This window comes from Protopterus annectens, chromosome 3.part1, assembly GCF_019279795.1.
Source record: "Protopterus annectens isolate FY-2018-M chromosome 3.part1, PAN1.0, whole genome shotgun sequence".
In the NCBI taxonomy this organism is placed as follows: Eukaryota; Metazoa; Chordata; order Ceratodontiformes; family Protopteridae; genus Protopterus; species Protopterus annectens.
The window spans coordinates 970,978,868-970,999,158 of record NC_056732.1 but is presented as its reverse complement, the minus strand read 5'-3'; positions in this window follow the sequence as shown (position 1 = coordinate 970,999,158).

Below are 20,291 nucleotides of genomic sequence, written 5' to 3'. Positions count from 1 at the left end.
AACAAGCAATGATCATTAGCAGATCACATGAATAAATGATAAACTGCACAGTTAGCATTTAAAGTCCTGGCATCCTTATAATCCAATGAACAGACCAGATCTTCCATGTACATTTAATATTAGCAGCTGCAGTCTTTCAGACATTCACAATTTTTTTCTCCCCCTCCTTATTTTCATTAGAAGTTCTAGATAAAGAGAAAAAGTGCCAGACCCACTGAGGGGGTGTGAGGTAATGTAATTTGACAAATAAAAGCAAAATATAAGCCTTCAAATTATACATTGTTGTATGGTGTGCTAAATGCCACCTACATTATGAAAGACATATCAGAATGAAAAGAATGAAAGGAACACTGAAGCAATGTTTTCAAAATATAGCAGGTTTTTGATGCATTCAAGTACCCTGTCTCTGAGGGGGTAGTAATTTTTTTTGTTACAGCTGGAACACCACCAAACAATTTTATGTATTTATTTACTTACTTAAAAAATACCATATGGATACAGTTCTAATCCTTCAGATTGTTAACAGACAAACAAAACCACACTCTAAATTTAGCACTTTCGTTCCTTTATTCGTGTTCAATGGAACTTCTTCAGAAAAGTTGCATTGAAAGTGTAATATTTTTTAAGTGTTAACCCGGTTAGCGGTGTAGTTTTGTTTTTATTTACTTACTTGTTTGTTTTATTCATATTTCTGCAGTGAAGGTTTTATAAAAGGTTTTGTTTCTTCTTTCTTTTTAAATTCCTAATATCTGCCAAATTAACAGAGCTGTAGTTGTTCTTCTGTCATCAGAGCCCCCTGTGGAATGGTATAGTGCAAACTTGCTTTCTAATTATTTGGGTTACTTGGACATTTTTTTTCTGTTAAAAGGCTACCTATTAATCAGGAATGTCTCCATCTGATGGAGTCCGGGCTTGTTATTTTACCATTGTAGTTAAATGGCTGTCATGTAATGAGATCTAGGAATATTATTTCCTTCCTGAGAAATGATCCTTCCTACATTCATGTTTACATATTCCTGTTACATCTCATTCTCACATCACATTACGTGTCATCTCTATAGTCAGCATGGTAGCTGTAATCTTTTCAGTGCATTATCAATATTTTGCACTAATTCCAGACTTTAGTATCAAACAAGAATGCCACAACATGGACAAAGTACTCAGAGAGAAAGGTGCACCCAAGATGACATGAGTTTTATTAGCAGTCCAGCCACTGGAGAATCTGGCACTTAGGAAAGAGCAAAATAAGGCAATGCCCCCTTACCTCTCATTTGAGGTGGGAATGGGCTAGAATTGGTGGGCTGCACACTCCATGCTTGAATTCCCCATGGAGAATAGAGATTACTCTGAAGCACTTGTTGAAAGGGAGGTGGGGGTTTTTGAGAGTTATCTCACTCATTGAAGTGGGCATCTTCTCTTGAAGGCCGAATGTCTGCCTCTCTTGCACATTAGTAGGCATACAGAGAGATATACAAAATAAAATGTTTCTGATTGATACCTGCATGATAGCCAATGCTACTGTCATACCCTTTTCTAATAAAGGGAGTCACATCAGTAATTACAGCCATTGCACTGGAATAATGATTAATAGGAGATGAAGTTGAAAAAGGAGGTGCATATCCCCGTGAAAAGTGTGCCAGTTTTATTTAGCATACTGTTATGCACCTGGTCTACGTATTTATAAAAATACTGATTTCATCTGCCCATTATATGTTGTAATTATTGTCTACAGTATTTTAAAAAAGCAAAAAAGCAAGGTCACAAACTGAAATCAATTATTTTTTTATGAAAGTGTCATTAAACTTTCACCTTTATGCAAGGCTACAGCTTCCCTTATGGCATTTACTTCAATTATCTGAATATAGATCTCCCATCACAGAGATCTTCAAATAACGCTCCGCACTTTTGACTCTCTGTCTTTGTAGCTCCTAGTTTCTATTACATGTAGAGACTGAGTGTGGCCAAATGTCCCCACCCAAGTGCCAGAGTTTTTTTTTTTTTTTTTCAGGTGTTCATTCCTGGGATGCTGTGTCATGGAAATTATTTCCTAACACAGATAAAATAACAGTAGGACAGAGATCTAGGCTATATAGTATTGGAACCTCAGAAAATGTTGCCATCTTCTACTAAATGACAGAACCTGTCTTTCCTTATTGCTATGACTTGGTTAGTCATTTTTAATGCCAGCCCAGTATGGAGGTACCTGTGTCTTGTATCTGACATGCTGGCTGTCTACTATTGACATGAAGTTTTTCACAGATGCCTGGGTAGATGAAAATCCAGGATCATATTTGGTGTTATATGTTCTTCCTGGATTCTGTGTTATTCCCAGCGTTAGGTAAGGAAAATATCAGAGGTAAAGAAACCATTTTTTTCACTTACAGCTTTCTTGGGTCACTGGTGGAGAAGCAAACTCCTTCAATAATGCCCTTCGAGCAGGAATAAATTATAGTTTCTTCTTGTGTATCATCCACCAATTAGCTGGAAGTGTTTTCCACGAGCATTTTAATGTCCCTATTGACCTGGTGTATGAAGACTATAGATGGTTGAATCTGACTGACCTTAACACCTGGATTGATTTTGAATGCAATGAATTTGCAATGCAATGCTTCAGTCTTTGTTGGAGTTTTATCATCAGTCAGATGTTTACCGCTGCTGCTCATGAATTTGTACATTCTCTGAATTTGGGTTTCTAGTTTATTCTCTAACATGGGGGCTTTTCGAGTAACCTATTTCTTGGATTAACCAGCACCTGATACATTTTGCACATAGCCTCCCACCTACTTATCAGCCTAATACTGAGCTAGTCCAATGACCTGATCTATGAAACATTGATAGGGTTATTTTTTGCCCTATTATGCACTGCCTGTTAGAGGGGAGCAGAATGAATATAGATGAGTGTCCTAGATCTACCACTTTCTGGATGCCTTGCTTTCATTATGATTCATATGTGATGCGAAATATGGTACAAAGACTGTAACAAATGTTGGAAGAGGTCATGTCACTTCAAAGACAGACATATCTGGATTTACATTTTGGTGCTTATCAGATGAAAATCTCAAGTAAGAAGGCACTATTCCTATCCAGTTAGATTTTTGCCATATCAAACCATCTGGATGCAGTTGTTTAGATGCAGATATCTTGTATAGTACAGACTGTCTTCTCACATACAGTTTTTTTCCTGTCAACATTGTGTGGAAGTGGAAGGCTTCATTTCAGACAAGACTGCTGAGACTGAGGCAATCCCAACCTCAGCATTCAAGCATAAAGTATGGCAGAGTTTCTGATTTGAGTCTTTTGGATTTCTGTTGGCTATAGTTTGATTATGTCAGCTATGTCAAGGCCATGAATATTATTTCATCTGTGAAGTCAACACAGTGTGTGTAGGATCATGGCCATACAACGCTGGTTAACATTTGCCTTGAACGACCAGATCAATTTATTTTTCAGAATTACAGTTACTATTAAGTAATGTGATTTTTCCATCATTATTAAGAGAGACTTTGATACCCATGTCCTGTGAAAGCCCTCTCTTGGTCCACGCATTGAAAAGTACCACTACTCTAGCCTTCCTTGTATAATGGAAGATAACTGAGAATGTTTCACCTTCAACTGAGTGGCACACATTGATACCTCTTCTAGATCATTCCCCTTCAGATTACATAGCATCTCAGAGCTCTGCCTTGTCCCCACTATAATTCACTTTGTATATGCTGCCAGTTAAGGAAATCACTTTAAGGAGAATAATTAGTAATCAGCCATATGCATATACTTCTCTCATTTATTCATAGCTTCATAGCTTGGTACTAGGCTATTGGCCCTATGGCCTATACAAACCTAGCCATAACAATTCCCTGGCTATTTCTTTCCACAGTATTTACTTCCCCGGACCCCTGTCCAGCAGGGCAACCGACATGATCCCCGGGGTGAATTTCCTATCTCCCATCCAATTGTCAAGGTTCCTTTTGAAGAGGGCCAAAGAGGCGCTCTGCTTGACATGTATGGGCAGTCTATTCCAGAGTCTGAGGAGTCTCTGGGTCAGGAACCTATCCCTCCAGCATATAGCCTGTGCAGGACTTTTCTGCCTTGGAAGACTGGATTCAGCTTGAGAATACATGGATTAGTCAAGTGAGGCTTAGCCCATCATGTATGAAAGTATTTCTGGTGCATGCCACTGTCTGTTCTTCACATGTTCATCTACTTCCCTCCTTAATTGTCTGTGATTGAAAACTGATTAGAATCCTTGTCTTGTGTCTGTGATCTGCAGCTAGTAGCTGATGAAAGGCTGATGCTTAAGGTTAAGGAACAGGCTTATTCTATCAGCAAGGTGCTCTGTTATCATCTAAAATACAAAGACTAAATCAGGAATTATTCATCCAGCAGACCTTGCAACAATTGCTAATATACTACCATTGTCTTGCTTATGCAATTGTTATGCCCTTTACCTTTGGCTGATAGATGGAAACCTGGTGCATCTAAATGTGGCACAGAATTGTGTAGCTAAACATTTGATTAGTACATCAGGAATCAGTCATATTAGTACATCATCTAGTCATAGTGAGCTGTGGTTTTAAAATCTTAACAGTAACCCATTGAGCCATTTGTGACCATAGACCTACCTTTTTAAAACATTTTCTGTAGCTGTATACCTTGGTTAGATACTCCAGCTGATCAGGCATGCTATTTCATTTCCTAGCAGATCTCTGGCAAAACAGATTTTTTGGAATCTATCTTGATCTGTTCAGATAATTTCATGTCTTTTTAGGAATCTTCATTTTTTTAAAGATTGTTTATTTAAGCAATAACTGACAACGTGGTGTGGTATACTAAAGATTTACCCATGGCTGGTGTGATTAAATAAAGCCAACCGTGGGTACATTTCAATATACCACAACCATGGAGTCGGTTATTGCTATTATACAATGACATTATTTAAGAATAAAATAATTACTTTTCTTAAATAATGGGCAGGATTCACGAAGGCTTGCACGGAGTCTAAGAGTAATGTAAGACTCCATGCAGCCTTCACGATCCAGGAACAGACCTAAAGTCCATGTAAGAGACCAGCTAAAACGTCTCTTACACGGAGTGGGTGTGGATATGCTAATCACCTCACTTGCAGCCAAAAGGCATGCAAATGAGGTAGATTAGCGATCCACAAAGCCCAAAGCAGCCCGTGTAAGAGCCGTTTTAGCTGCAGAAATGTACTCAGTTGACAACTGAGTACGTTTCTGCAAAAATCACAATGGAGCCATGTCAGCTCCAAATAAAGGGTGCATATGTGTCAGGCAGCATGCCAATGGCCAAATATGTGGCCATTGGCAAGGTACCCCAATGCAAACGGGTTGCGCTGTATAAAATATAAAAATGAAGGTTATAAACCCACAAATGTGGGTTTTATGCAATACATGGATTTACAATACAGGGACCAGCAGACCAAAAACAACATGGCCACCATTTAGTGGTTGCTAAGGGGGGAAGCTGAGTCTAAGAGATGTAACTAAGCATTAGTAGGCAATCTGATGTAAATGAGTGTTAGGATACTGATCTCCACTGTCACATAGCAAATGAGCACATTCTGAGTAGTGTAAGAGGTACATAAAGGGGAGGAATAGAGTAGGAGATAGGTGACATCACAGGGGGGAATGGTAGAAAGAAATGCAGTTCATTGGAGGTCAGTGTTACATGACAGATGTCAGACACATATAGGTTCATAGGTTCATAGGCTAGTACTAAGCGAACTGCCCTTGCGAGCCATTTTAAGCTTAGCTAATTATCCTTTGTGAGACTCAAACCCTGCACTTTGTGTTTGTAAGGCAAACACCTTAACCATTAGGCCACCCTCCCAACCCCATATCATGGAAAGAAGAGTGCCACAAGATAAGCATGGGAAAGTCAAGAAATGGAAGGTGTACACTGTTGCTTACACCAAAGTTTCTTGCTGGGTGTGCATGCGCACGTGTGCGTGCCATGAGGCGCGGGTAGGACAGTGTGCACATGTGTAAGGCAGACTGAGCATGTGGGAGCGTGTTGGCAGACTTCTAAGGCTGTTTGCACTGGTGTGCATGCGTTTTAACCCGAATAAGCAGATTCTGAACCGTGTAAGCATGTGTGCGCGCGTGTAAGCCACTGTGAGCGTGTTTCTGCTGGTATGCGCGTTGCTCCTCCCTGAGGAAACAGAAAGGAAAAAGGAAGCAACAGAATTAGTAGGAAGCTAGCAGGGAATACTGCTGGAGCTAGCAGGTGAAAACAATTAGAAGCAGGCAACTACACAGGCAGAATAGTAGCTCAGCCAAGCACTTAAAACTCTGCAAACAGCAGTGCAAGATGTTTCTCTCAAGAGACACTGCAAGACAGGAGTAAGCTATTAGAAGTGAAAACTGAAAAAGCTGAACTCAGAGCAGAAATGCTAGGGGCTGCCATAGCTGTCATAAGGAGACATAGGCGACTTGCTGAGGGTGGTGACAATGCAGATGGTGCCAGACTACCCACAGTGAGGAGACGGAGAAGAGTGTACAGGCCCAGGGTCACCTACCATGGGTTACATGAGCTGGAGATAGTAGAGCACTATAGAGTGGACAGAGATCTCCTGCAGCAAATTGTCGAGCTGTGCAGGCCACACCTCACACACAGAACCAACAGAGGGGAACCCATCCCAGTGGAAACCAAGGTATGTGTTGGCCTAAGAATACTAGCAACAGGTACCTTCCAGAGAACAACTGGTGATATGATGGGGATATCACAGGCATCAGCCTCCAGGGTACTGCACCAGTTCCTGGATGCCATGTCAGCACATGTCGGTGATCATGTATATTTCCCCAATGCCCGTGAGGTATTGGCCAGCAATATGCATCTCTTCCAGCAAATAGCAGAATACCCTGAGGTAGTGGGTGCAATAGACTGCACGCACATACGCATCAAAGCACCAGCCGGTGAGCGGGGTAGGGCCTACATTAACCACAAGGGCTTCCCCTCCATAAACTGCCAGGTCGTGTGTGATGCCCAGGGCATAATAATGAATGTTTGTGCTGGCTGCCCTGGGAGCTACCATGATTCCCATATCTGGCATTTGATGCAGCTGTACCAGACATTTGCCAATGGGGACATCCCACATGGACACCTAGTGGGGGATGCAGGTTATGCACTGGAGCTGTGGCTGATGACACCCATCAGAAACACACACACACCTGAACAGGAACGCCATAATGAGGCACACACACAAACACGTAATGTAATAGAGCGTGTGTTTGGGCTGCTCAAGTCATGGTTCCGGTGTCTGGACACATCTGGTGGAGCCATGCAGTACTCACCAACTACATGTACCCAAATTGTCATGGTATGTGCTATGTTACATAATATGATCTTGCGAAAACAGCTGCAGCAGGATCAGCATAGGGCCAGGCCAAACAGCCCCCCACCATTGCCAAGGCCATCACAGGCAGAGCGTGACTCAGAGGAGGAACAACCTGAGCCTGCCCCAGTAGGCAGAATGAGGCATGCCCAGTATGCCCTGGCCTTGGCAAAGAGGCAACGCATAGCACATACACTGGCTCTGTAGGAACCCTGGGAATGATACCCCTCTCTGACTCACTCATATAATAACAGGGATGCCTAAAATGACATAACCTGCTCTCAAACATGTACAGGGAGTGTAGTATGTGCATCCGACTGAGGCAGCCCTGCAGCACCACCTGAGGCATGAATGCCATGTGTTAAGCAATGTAACACCATGTAGTATATGCACACTTGAGGACCCTGACTAACATCCTACCCTCACCAAGCATGATGCCACAATATGACAATGAGATGATCAATTGCAATAATTGGCTGAAGTATTGCAGTTAGTCAAAGCGAATCCAATGTGTGCCAGCCTGGGATGACATGCTGAGCATGACATGATGCTCCACCTGCTAGGACTGGCGTGCACCTATCAGTGCAGGCCGTATGGATACTGGCAAAGGCTGTTGTTACCCACAGCGTGCCCTGAATAGGTAAGGCTCAAAACACAAACCCACCTCCATAGGTATCACAAGGGATAAGAACCTAGATGTAATGCTACCCAATGCCAGAAGTCTAAACAGCAAGATGCATGCAGTCTAAACTCACCCAGTATGGAGAATGTTGATATCTGTGCTGTAACAGAAAACTGGGTCAAGGCTCACAACAGCACCCTAACACTACCAGGTTACACCTCATACTGTGCTGTACAGCCTCAAAACATGGAACAAGCTACAAAAGGAGGGTGACTAGCAATAATTGTCAAGGATAACCACACCCCCATGTTGGTCCCACAACAAGAAGCAGCATGGACTAGCCATGATCAAGTAACAGTGGCTAAAACTGCCTCCCAGTTTATAGCCTGCTACAGACTACCATCCCAACACCAGCTACTGCACCTGGCCTATGTTGGAATACATGAATATATCAAGTCCTCCAAACCACATTATATTGGGTGACTGAAAATACCCAGACATAGTCTGGGAGCATTATACTAGCTCCAACACTGTAGGAGAAAAGTTCCTAGAATCTATAAACCAAAATGCCCAGGAACAACGTACCACTCTCACAAGAGGGGTAAGCATACTGGATGTGATAATCAGCAACATGGGTACTGGATGGCAAGATGAGAAGTGTATCCCTCACTGGTAAGACCAGACCATAGAGTAATCACACTGGATATACACATCCTGACCACAGTCCCTGGCCAGAAAACCACAGTGAAAAACATGTGTTAAGCAAAAGTTGCACTCCTCCAAACTGATGTGGAATCCATTAAAGGCCCTGTGCAGGTGCAAAATATGGGCCACACCTCAGAACCTGTTATACAGGCATTCCATGAACACTGCCAGGAATGCTTGGATTATGCAATCCTAAATTAAAACAAGACACAATGCCATACACACAGGCATCTGGCATGGTGGACTCCAGCCATAACCAAACCATGCAAGAGAATGAGGAAGCTACTACATGATAGAGCAAACATAAAAAGGGAAGTAATCACTGAACAGTAGTATGGCAATAAAATATGTCCACACATACAATCCACTAAGGCCAGCTACAACAAGTTGAATCTGTGAATCTTGAGGCAATGTTACACCTGCCCCAAGTACACAGACAACCCTCAACTCCCCCCACGAAATACAAATATATGTGAGAGATGCAACCATTTATCTAAACTGCAGGCTGAGCTCACTCAACTCAGTACTTCCAAAACTAGTCAGGAGGAGACGGTAACCACACACACCACAAACCCAGTCCCACATAGACCTATCACAACTGCAAACCAAAGACATAAACACAGAAAAACATTCCTGGAGGCCCGAATTACAAACACACAACACCAACAGAGGCCTCCAAAGCAGACACCCAATCAAACAACCTCCAAACATAGCACATGCAACACATAGTACACAAAGCTGGTATGCCAAACAGTCACAGGCCAGAAGGAGAAACAACATGCCTGATACAGTTGTAATAGGTGACTCCATAATGAGACACGCTGCTGTCCCGCTCACCAGACTGAACAAGGGAAAGGGTACAGTAAGCTGCCTGTAGGCTGCTACAATACGCCACATAACACAAGTATGCAGGTCACCCCAAAGCAAGTAGTAATATGATGCAGTCATAGTCCATGCTGGTGTGAATGACCTGAGATGTACCTCCCCGGACTACATGAAAAGAGACATAGATGAGCTCTCCGATTATGTAGTCCAGGCCGGTATGACACTGACCATTTGCAGCATCCTACCCTCACCAAGAATGATGCCACAGTACAAACACAGAATGATCAGCTTTAACAAGTGGCACAATTACTGGTGTCATTCCAAGGGGATCCAATGTCTGTCTGCGTGGGATGTCATGCTTGATAAGCCACGCTGCTGTTCCAGGGATGGCTTGCACCTGTTACCCCTGGGTGTCTGTATATTAGATAAGGCTTTTGCCACCTCCATAGAGCCTTTTGTAGGCAAGGCTGAAAAGACTAACCCACCACCCTAGAAAACATAAGTGGAAAGAAACATAAGAGTAATGCTGACAAATGCCAGACTTGTAAACCTCAATATGCATGTTCCCGAGGCCCTCCCCAGTATGGAGAACATCGATGTCTGTGCAGTGACAGAAACCTGCTGCAAGCCTCCTGACAGCATACCAGCACTACCAGGTTATACCACATATCATGCATTATGGCCCCAAAACCTGGACCAAAACATAAAATGAGGGTGAGTATCCATATTCAGCACAGACACCCATACGTCCAGGTAACTGACAATGCACAAAGCATTGGAGTCCACCCATGTGCAACTAACCGTAGGCAAGACTGCTGTACAGTCTGTAGCATGCTACAGACCACACTCTCACACACAGGAACCCCACCCAGCCATCCTGAAGACACTGGACAGTATGAATGTCCCACCAAATACCAAACAAGGTACTCACAAATTACCACATAGGTGGTAAACCATTATGTATGGAAGGAGTAATCAGGGACCTAGAGACACAAGCGGACAGTAACCTGTTATGTGACACTCACATTGCCAATGTGGCTAGGAAGACTGTCTATATTGGACACCGTATCATGAAAGGATTCACATCTACGTCAACAGAGGTCATTGTGCCCCTATACTGTTCTCTTATCAGACCCATAATCTAGTACAATGCCTCATTTGGGATGTACCTTACCTGACACCTGCAGCAGTTAGAAAGCCCTCAAAGGTACCTCACCAAGAGGATAAAGGGTCTCAAATATATGTCATATGCTGCCTGGCTGTAGACACCCCAGCTGAATGCAGTCACATACTGCCTACACAGAGGCATTGTATGTCTGTTGTACAAGGCCATGTCCAACACAGGAGTAATGGACATGCTCCACCCCAGAAAACTCAAAGCCATCGGAGCTGTGAGAGTGAGAGATGTCAACCTCAACACATAATGAAATAGGATGTGCTGGAGGGATAGATACATAACCCAGAGGCTCCCCACACCCTGGAACAGAATCCCACTCCATGTTAGGCAGAGCCCCTCACTGACACTCTACAACAGGAATCTTGCCAAGTGGATGGATGATCGTAGATGTACACTGGGGGTCTTCACTGTGTCACGTCCAGACAGAGGCCCAGTAAAGTAAATCATAAATGGCCATAATATTCACATAGCAAGGGGTGGCGAAAGCCACACACACTCTGGCTAGGCTTACAAATGCCCTAGGGTGGATAGCCTAGTATGAACCTATGAACCTATGAAGATACAAATTGTACAGGACACTAAGGATAATCCCAAGGCTTCCTCAACTGATGGTAGGAACCATGTTGGGAATTCACAGATATGCTCTGAATCACACAAATATTACAAACAACATACCAAACACACACACATATTGCCAACATACAACCTGACAGGTGCAGTGCAACCGCCCCCCCCAGAATGCAAAATATCTATCCCAGCAGACTGCTGGCCCCTGACATTGCAGATGCTGAGGTAACAGCCAGCATCTACAAAGCAAAACACACAGCAGCAATGGTATGAGATGGTGTCCTGGGCTGAGTCCAACATGGACTCCAAGAAGAATGGAATGCCAAATCACACTACTGCTCAATGTCAGCCTTACTACAGGATATGTACCCAAAGAGCAGTGTACAACAACAGTGGTCCTTCTCAACAAAGGTGTTGCCTGAATGGATACTGCAAACTACCACCCCAGAATCCTGAGAAGCTTGGTCTGCACAGCTATGGAAAGGATCAGCATGTACCGCAGACATAAAGATATTGGGGACCTACTGACACCGGACCCTACCCAGTGTGGCTTTCTTAAGTGCAGATCCTGCCCCTAAACATGTTTGACTCATTTGAAATAGTCATTAAGGTCATTGATGTGGGCAATGTGGTCCACACAGCGTAGCTGGACCTTGCAAAGGCTTCCATACAATACCCTATGTGTTCATTATAGATATGCTCACCAGCTTAAATATAAACCCCTATGTCAGTAGAGGGGTTGCAAACCAGACCAAGGACAGAACTGACATGGTCAGACATGCTGCAGCCATGTCAGACTACAAACCAGATATAACTGGCATCCCACAAGGCTTGGTCCTGGGACCTCCCTCGTTTGGTATATATGTCCCATAGGTACAGGCCAACATGGAAGGACTGTGTCTGAACATGTATGCAGAGGACTACAAACTGCCCACCATATCTGACCCTCCAGCTGACACAAGCTTCCCACAAAAGGGCCACATAGAAACAGACAACTGGTGCCATAGCCACGTCAGCAAGCTAATTGCAGAAAAGTGTATAGTCAACCCCCGTGGATATACAGTAAGTGCCCACCAATTACCACATAGGTGTTAACTCATTACATACTTTACATGTAATGAGGGACCTGGGGACACAAGGTGATAGATATCCTGCATTGGACAAACATGTGGCTGTAGTGTTTACAGAAACATACCATATACCCACCTAATCATGAAGGTTGTCATATCTAGATAAGGGGAGGTCATTGTGGCTCTGCAGTCATCCTTCATCAGCATTACAATTGACTACAATAGCCCCTGTGGGATGTACCTCAGCAGACACCTCCATCAACTGTAAAGTCCCCAACAGTACCTCACCAGGAGTATCAAAGAGCTTGAACAGATGCCATGTGTTGCCTGATTAAACAAACTGCAGCTCCACACACTGCCATACTGCCCACCCAGAGGCAAGCTGTGCCTGATGTATAAAGCCATGTCCAAGCTGGAATCAATGAACATGCTGCACCTTGTACAATCTGAATGGCAGTGAGCTATGCACATGAGAGACCTGAACCCCAGCACTGACATACATAGGACAAGCTATACTGCATGATCCATAACACAGAAGCCACTCCCACTCATGAGTAAACTCCCAGTACAGGTTATCCATAGAGTCACTCATCGATTCTCCTCAAGAGGAATCTTGATGAGTGGATGGGAGATGGTAGGTTTACCCTGGGTATCACTGTTATGTCACAGGTTGATGGAGGCACAGTATACTAACCACTCCACTTACAATGTGTGTTGAAGGACAAACACACTCTCCGACTAGCATTAGAAATGGCCTAGGGCACATTGCTAGTTTTTGCCAATGTACACCTATGTTGTAGAATACACTACCAATGTTGGACAAGCCTGGTATAAGTAGTTCATATCTGAACATAATGCAACATGGTCAGATGTGCACAACTGGCCCCTAACCAGGCTGTTGTGCTCACTATGGAAATGTAAAGCAGTGATAGGACTAAAGCCCAGGATACTGTCTACCACAGTGAAAGTACTGAACCAGTACACTATACGGTACTACAGTGTTAGGTCAGTATGAAAGGATGTTGACAACTGTATGCAAAGTATCCCATGCAAACCCTGCAGGTACAGTATAATCCCTGTTGTGTTCACACACAAAGCAGTTGGATAGTAACTATACAACATGACACACAACACACAACCATAAACGGGAGATATTGTTGAAGTTCACACTCATCCACAAATGTGGTGGGCTGCAGAGTTCAACATATGGAAAGCTCACACTGGGCATGCTCGCTCACTTTGATAAATGAGACATATGTCAGACAACATGCCATGGGAAGGCTGAACTGGGCATGCTCACACACTTAGGCCAAATCTCAGTTTAGCAGTTGGCCACACACATCTGGCATTTGTACGTGTTATTCCAGGAACCAACCACATTACAGCAATCTGCCCAGTGCACACAGTTAAATGACTACAGAGACATACGTGATATAGTGGATCCCTCCCATATGCAAACATCTTCCACAGACACACAAGTTGTTCATACAAACAGGGAATGCTATGGCAATAAAGACCTGCAAACAGTCTATCAGCAACAAATAATGTGCATCTGACAATTAAACATATGGGTGTAGAGGTCAACACTAGGCTGTTTGCCCTAGGGAATGACAGCTTAGCCAGAGTGTGCTTGACGTCTGCCTCCCCAGTATAGTAGGCTACTGTGCCACTGTAAAGTAGGTCACATAAGGCACCGTGTGAGGCTAGTGTGCTGTGCGTCTGTCAAGCAGGGACACAGTGGAGATCCCAGGGTTTGAATTTGCTAAGCCACATCCATGTTGTTGGTGTGTGCTGGAAGAGGGTTGCTGAGGACCTCTAACAGTAAGTGGGCATCAATAACAGACTGAGGGGAGCCTTATCTGCATTGTCTAGACAATTTCACTGTCAACACTGTCGTGATGATTATGAGGGATTGAAGTGTCATGCCGGTACTGCTCAGAGATGTCCTCCCTCTGTGGGCTACTGCTCTGCAATGTATTAGCTCACTCTGTCTGTTGGACAGCTCATATATGGCTGGTGTACACCTGACAAGTGTCCTGTTGTGGAGCAGTCATGGGTATATTTGGGATAGCATGATCAATGCAAACCTTCCACATGCTCATAGAATGCAATTGTCAAGGATTATGCAGAGTGGCCTGTATACTCCCCCAGCATGGGTCCTTTGAAGTCTTCCACCCCAGTCTTCACAAGTGTAAAGTCTGCTTTTGATAAATACAGTTTGTTTGCAGTGACAACCTTGCCTGGGGTGGGGATGGGATATGGATGTCCAGGGAAAGGTGGGTATGGTCAGATATCAACAATGGTGGTCTACCTCTGGTGTGGAACAGTGAGTACCCATGCTGCAGATGGTCAGGTGCAATATGTATTCCCCCTTGTGGCTGTGGTGAGTGGTTCTGCCATAGCACATGGACTCACAAATTATAGTGGCTGTAGGGTAATGTTGTAGAGGCCTGAGTAGTTCCCACACACAATATGCCTGTACCTGACATTAACAACTGGAATGGTGTATGTGAACACCTGCATATCTTGGCACTGTTCCCAGGGAAGCAAAGTGTGTGTTCTGGATGTGGGAGGGGGTGGTCTGGACTGGTTGTGTTGTGTGTTACAGGTCCTGTGGTCACGAAGCATGGTATAGAACATAACCTGCCAGTGCGATGTGCATATCTGACCCTGAAGTAGGTGGCTGCAAATGCATATATATATGCTATCCCCCACCTGACAGGTAGTACTAGATGTACATACCTCTGTAAAAATAATGATGTCAGCACCTTATAAATATTGCAGGTGCAGAGCAGATGCCCAGAAATTCGGATAGTGCCCTCTGCTAATGCGTCTCCCTCAAGTGTCATAATATAGTTAGGTAGGGGTTTGAATCCTGCAAATGCTCAGTGTGTGTGGGTGAGCGGGGTTGGTGTGTGTGCAAGCCTGTGTGAGGGAAATGTCCCTTTTGGCAACTGGGAAAACACACTACAGGATGCACATTCCCCTTTCTAAGCACTGATGATGTCAGCACTCTATAAGTACAGCAGGAGAAGGGAAACCTCCCAGTTATGCGAATAGCGAGCTCTGCTAATGCGTCCATCACGAGTGTCATAACATAGTTAGATAGGGGTTTGAATCTTGCAAATGCCCAGTGTGTGTGGAGGGTGATTAGTGTGTGTACAATTCTGTATGAAAAAAATGGCCCTTTTGGCAACTAGGAGAACACACTACAGGATGCACATTCCCCTTTCTAAACACTGATGATGTCAGCACCCTATAAGTAAAGCAGGAGAAGAGAAACCTCCCAGTAATGCGAGTAGCGTCCTCTGCTAATGCGTCCATTTTGAGTGTCATAACATAGTTAGATAGGGATTTTAATATTGCAAATGGCAAGTTTGTGTGGAGGGGGTGGAAGTAGTGTGTGTGCAATTACATGTGTGAGAGAACTGACCCTTTTGCCAACCAGTACAACACACCATCTGCTGCATATTCCAATCTCTACACAGAGATGATGTCAGCACCCTACAAGTACAGAAGAAGAGGGCAAATCTCCCAGTAATGCAAATAACACACTCTGCTACTGCGTCTCTCACTACTGTCATAGCACAGTTAGTTATGGCTTTGAATTCCACACATGCCACGTGTGTTTTTGTCACACAGAATGCCCATGTGTGTGGGTTGTTGTTCACAATAATGCATGACATCGATTAAACCAGTAATGGCAATGGACACAGATGATGTATGTGTGTGCCAAATACACATATGTACCTGTGACCTTCAATAGTTACCATGTCTGATGCCTGCCACATGTGAATACATGGTATTTGCACTGGATAACATTATGACTGTGGTCTTCTGTGCAGGTGCTGCATGTGGTATGTGTATATACAGTGTGAGATGTAGATGGTATCATCCTAGCAGCGAGGGATACACATCTGGTCTGGGGCATATAGTCTACATGTTGTTGATGAACAGGTGCTGCATGTTTTCACCTGTTGTGGGAGTGGTAACAAGTTGTTCCATAGCAATGCAGTGACTACATGCTAGGAACCTTTCAGCTAGGGTGTTGTAGCTACAGTAATTCACCAGCATTCAGTAATATGTCAGCATTCCTGGTGAGGGTATGATGCCAACCAAGGTCAGGGTCATACCAGCCTGTGCCACATGCTCAGAGAGCCCTTCCATGTTCCCTATCATGTAGTCCAGGGAGGTACATCACAGGTCAGCCATAGTGGCATGGACAATGACTGAGTCATATGTGTCCATGCCTCTGACTGACCTGTATGCTTGTGTTATGTGGTGGACCATAGTGCCCCACGGGCATATCACTGTGACCTTCACCTTGTCCAGCCTGGTGAGCTTGACCTCACTGTACCGGACAATAAAGGTACCTAACACAACTGTAGCAGGTGTGTTGTCTAGCCGTACAGGCTGTGACTGTTTGGCACACAGGATTTGTGTGCTATGTGTTATGCATGCTGTGTTCTGGCATAGCGTATGCCTGTGTGCCAGCTGCAGAGGTGTCTGCCGCTCAGGCAGGATGCTATTCTTAGGCTCCACGAATGGCCCAGTGTGTTCACGTGTTTGTATTGCTGTCAGTGTAGGTCTACATCAGACTGGTATTGTAGTCACTGTAGTATTTCATGCCACCTGACAGGTTATGCCAGTACTGGGTTCAGAGTGCTTAGTCCCCAGTTTGGCTATGTGGTTGCATCTCATACATGTGTTGTACGTCCATGTGTAGGGGAGAGGGTTGACTGTGTACATGTGGCAGCTGTGACATTGCCACATGACCCACATATTCCACAACTGTACCATAGAGGTGACTGACAAGTGACCTTTGCACATGCTACCATAGTATTGTGATTGCCATGGTGATTAACAGCACATAGGGCCAATGGGGAACAAGGTACATAGGTTCATAGGTTCATAGGTTCATACTAGGCTATCTGCCCTATGGCATTTATAAACCTAGCCAGAATGTGTTTGGCTTTCGCAACCCATTGTAACCCATTGTAAATTTATCTTGCTATGCCCTTTTTCGAGGTTAGTATACTGTGCCTCTGTCTAACAGTGACACAGAAGTGATACCTGGGTAAACCTATGATGTCCCATCCACTCATCAAGATACCTCTTGAAGTGAGTCAATGAGGGACTCTGCCTAACCTGGACTGGGATTTTATTCCAGAGTGAAGGGAGCCTCTGGGTTATGAATCTGTCCCTCCAGCATGTCCTATTTATTTCAGTGCTGATGTTCAAGTCTCTCAAGCGCATAGCTCGATGGGATTTGGATATTCTGAGGTGCAGCATGCCCGTTAATTCCAGGTTGGACATGGCTTTATACGTCAGGCACAGATCGCCTCTGAACAGGCGGTATGCCACTGAGTAGAGCTGGAGTTTCTTTAACCGGTCAGCATATGGCATCTGTTTGAGCCCTTTGATCCTCTTGGTGAGGTACTTTTGGGGTCTTTCCAGTTGCTGCAGGTGTCTGGTAAGGTACATCCCAACAGGGGCATTGTACTCAATTATGGGCCTGATGAGGGATGAGTAAAGAGGCATGATGTCCTCCCCTGATCTAGATGTGAATCCCTTCATGATGAGGTGGGCTATATAAAATGTTTTTCTAACCACTTTGGCCATGTGGTTGTCAAATGAGAGATTGCTATCAACTTGGGTCCCCAGTTCCCTAATTACTTCTTCTGTACTTAATGGATTACCACCTATGTGGTACTTTGTGGGCACTTTGTTTTTGCCAAAGGGGATGACTATACACTTGTTGGCATTCAACTTGAGGCCATGGCTCTGGCACAAGTTGTCTGACTCTATAAGGCCCTTTTGGAGGACGCTTGTGTCGGCTGGAGAGTTGATTATGGCGGCCAGTTTTCAGTCATCTGCGAATTTGGTCAGCCACAGTCCTTCCATGTTGGCCTGTACCTCCGAGAAATATATACCGAACAAGAGAGGTCCCAGGACTGAGCCTTGTGGGACACCTCTTGTAACTGGTTTGGAGTCTGACATGGCTCCAGCAATTCTAACCATGTGGGTTCTGTCCTTGAGCCAGTGTGCAATCCATCTAGTGACATAGGGGTTTATATTTAAGCTGGTGAGCTTCTCTAGAATGCCTGAGTGGGGTATTGTATCGAAGGCTTTTGCGAGGTCCAGGTAGGCTGTGTGGACCACCTTCCCCTCATCAATGGCCTTGGTGACTGTTTCAAAGAAATCAACCAGGTTTAAGAGGCAGGATCTACCCTTAACAAAGCCAAACTGGGTATGATCCAGTGTCTGTAGGTCCCCAATATCTTTATTTATGGGGTCCATGATGATCCTTTCCATAGCTTTGCAGACCAAGCTAGTCAGGCTTATGGGGCGATAGTGTCCAGGATCCGTTGAGGCACCACCTTTATGGAGAGGGACCACTGTTGCTGTACTCCACTCTTTGGCCACATATCCTGTAGTAAGGCTGGGATTGAACAGTAGTTTTATGTTTGGGTGTAGCTCTTCTTGGAGTTCATGTAGGACACAGCCCGGGACACTGTCTGGTCCCATTGATGCTGTGTTTTCTGCTTTGGAGAGGGCGGCTCTTACCTGAGCATCTGAGATGTCAGGGGGGCAGCACTGTGCTGGGATAAATATTTGCCCTTTCGGTGTGGAGGGGGGGGAGAAGTTTGCTCTGAAGCTGTCAGCTAGGATGTTGGCAATGTCTGTGGGTTCGGTGTTTCTTTTGACATTTTGGACTACCTCTGAGCATATCTGGGAATTACCACCCAGGTTCCTAACATAACTAAAGAAACCCTTGTGATTATCCTTAGTGTCCTGTGCAATTTTCTCTCGAAGCTGGCCTTAGACAATTTTATGTGTGCCCGTAGTTCTTGCTAATACTGATCAGTGATGCCTTCCCTTTTTGGGATTTTGCTGTATCATTTAGTAGCTCCCTCCTTCTGTTGTATAGTTTGTTTATGGCTGGGGTCCACCAGACAGGACGTCTTCCTTTGGAGGATTGGGTCTTGGTTTTATTTGGGATCGCATGATCTATGGATTCCTGAAGGTGTCCATAGAATGCGTTTATAGAGGAATCTGCGGTCTGGGACGTATTTTCCACAGGCCCGGGGGCTTTGAAGGTTTCCACCTCGGTTTTGAGGAGTGTGAATTTGCTTTAGAGAAGTTGTTCACTGTGGTTTTCTGGGCAGGGGTGGGGTCGGGATGTGAATATCCAGTGAGATTAGTTTATGGTCTGATCTTACCAGTGAGGGATACACTTCTGGTCTGGAGCATAGAGTCCCCATGTTGGTGATGATCAGGTCCAGTATGTTTTTCCCTCTTGTGGGAGTGGTAACAAGTTGTTCCATAGCATTTGAGTTCATAAATTCTAGGAAACCTTGGGCTAGGGTGTTGGAGCTAAAGTCATGCTCCCAGTCTATGTTTGTGTAGTTGATGTCGCCCAATATAATGGTGTTTGGAGAGACCTTCATATTTTCCACTGTTCTCAGGAAGGCCGAGTGTGGTTCTTGGGTTTGGAAGGGTGGTCTGTAGCAGGCTATAACCTGGAAGGCAGTTTTACCCACTGTTAGTTGCACATGGATAGTCTGTGATGCTTGGTGCTTTGCCACCAACCTGGAGGTAAGGGTATCTTTGATGAATATCGATACTCCCCCTCCTTTTGTGGTTCGGTCCAAGTTTTGGGGCTGAAAAGCATGGTATGAGGTATAACCTGGTAGTGCTGGGGTGCTCTCGGTAGCCCTGAACCAGGTATCTGTTACTGCACAGATATTGATGTTCTCCATGCTAAGGAGAGTTTCGAGTGCGTTCATCTTGAGGTTTAGACTTCTGGCGTTGAGTAGCATTGCTCTTAGTTTCTTATCCCTTGTGATACCTATGGAGGTGGGTTTGTCTTTTGAGCCTTGCCTAACAAAGGCACTATGGGGGTAGCAAGAGCCTTTGCCAATATCCGAAAGCCCAGGGGTGACAGGTGCAAGCCGTCCCTAGCAAAGCAGG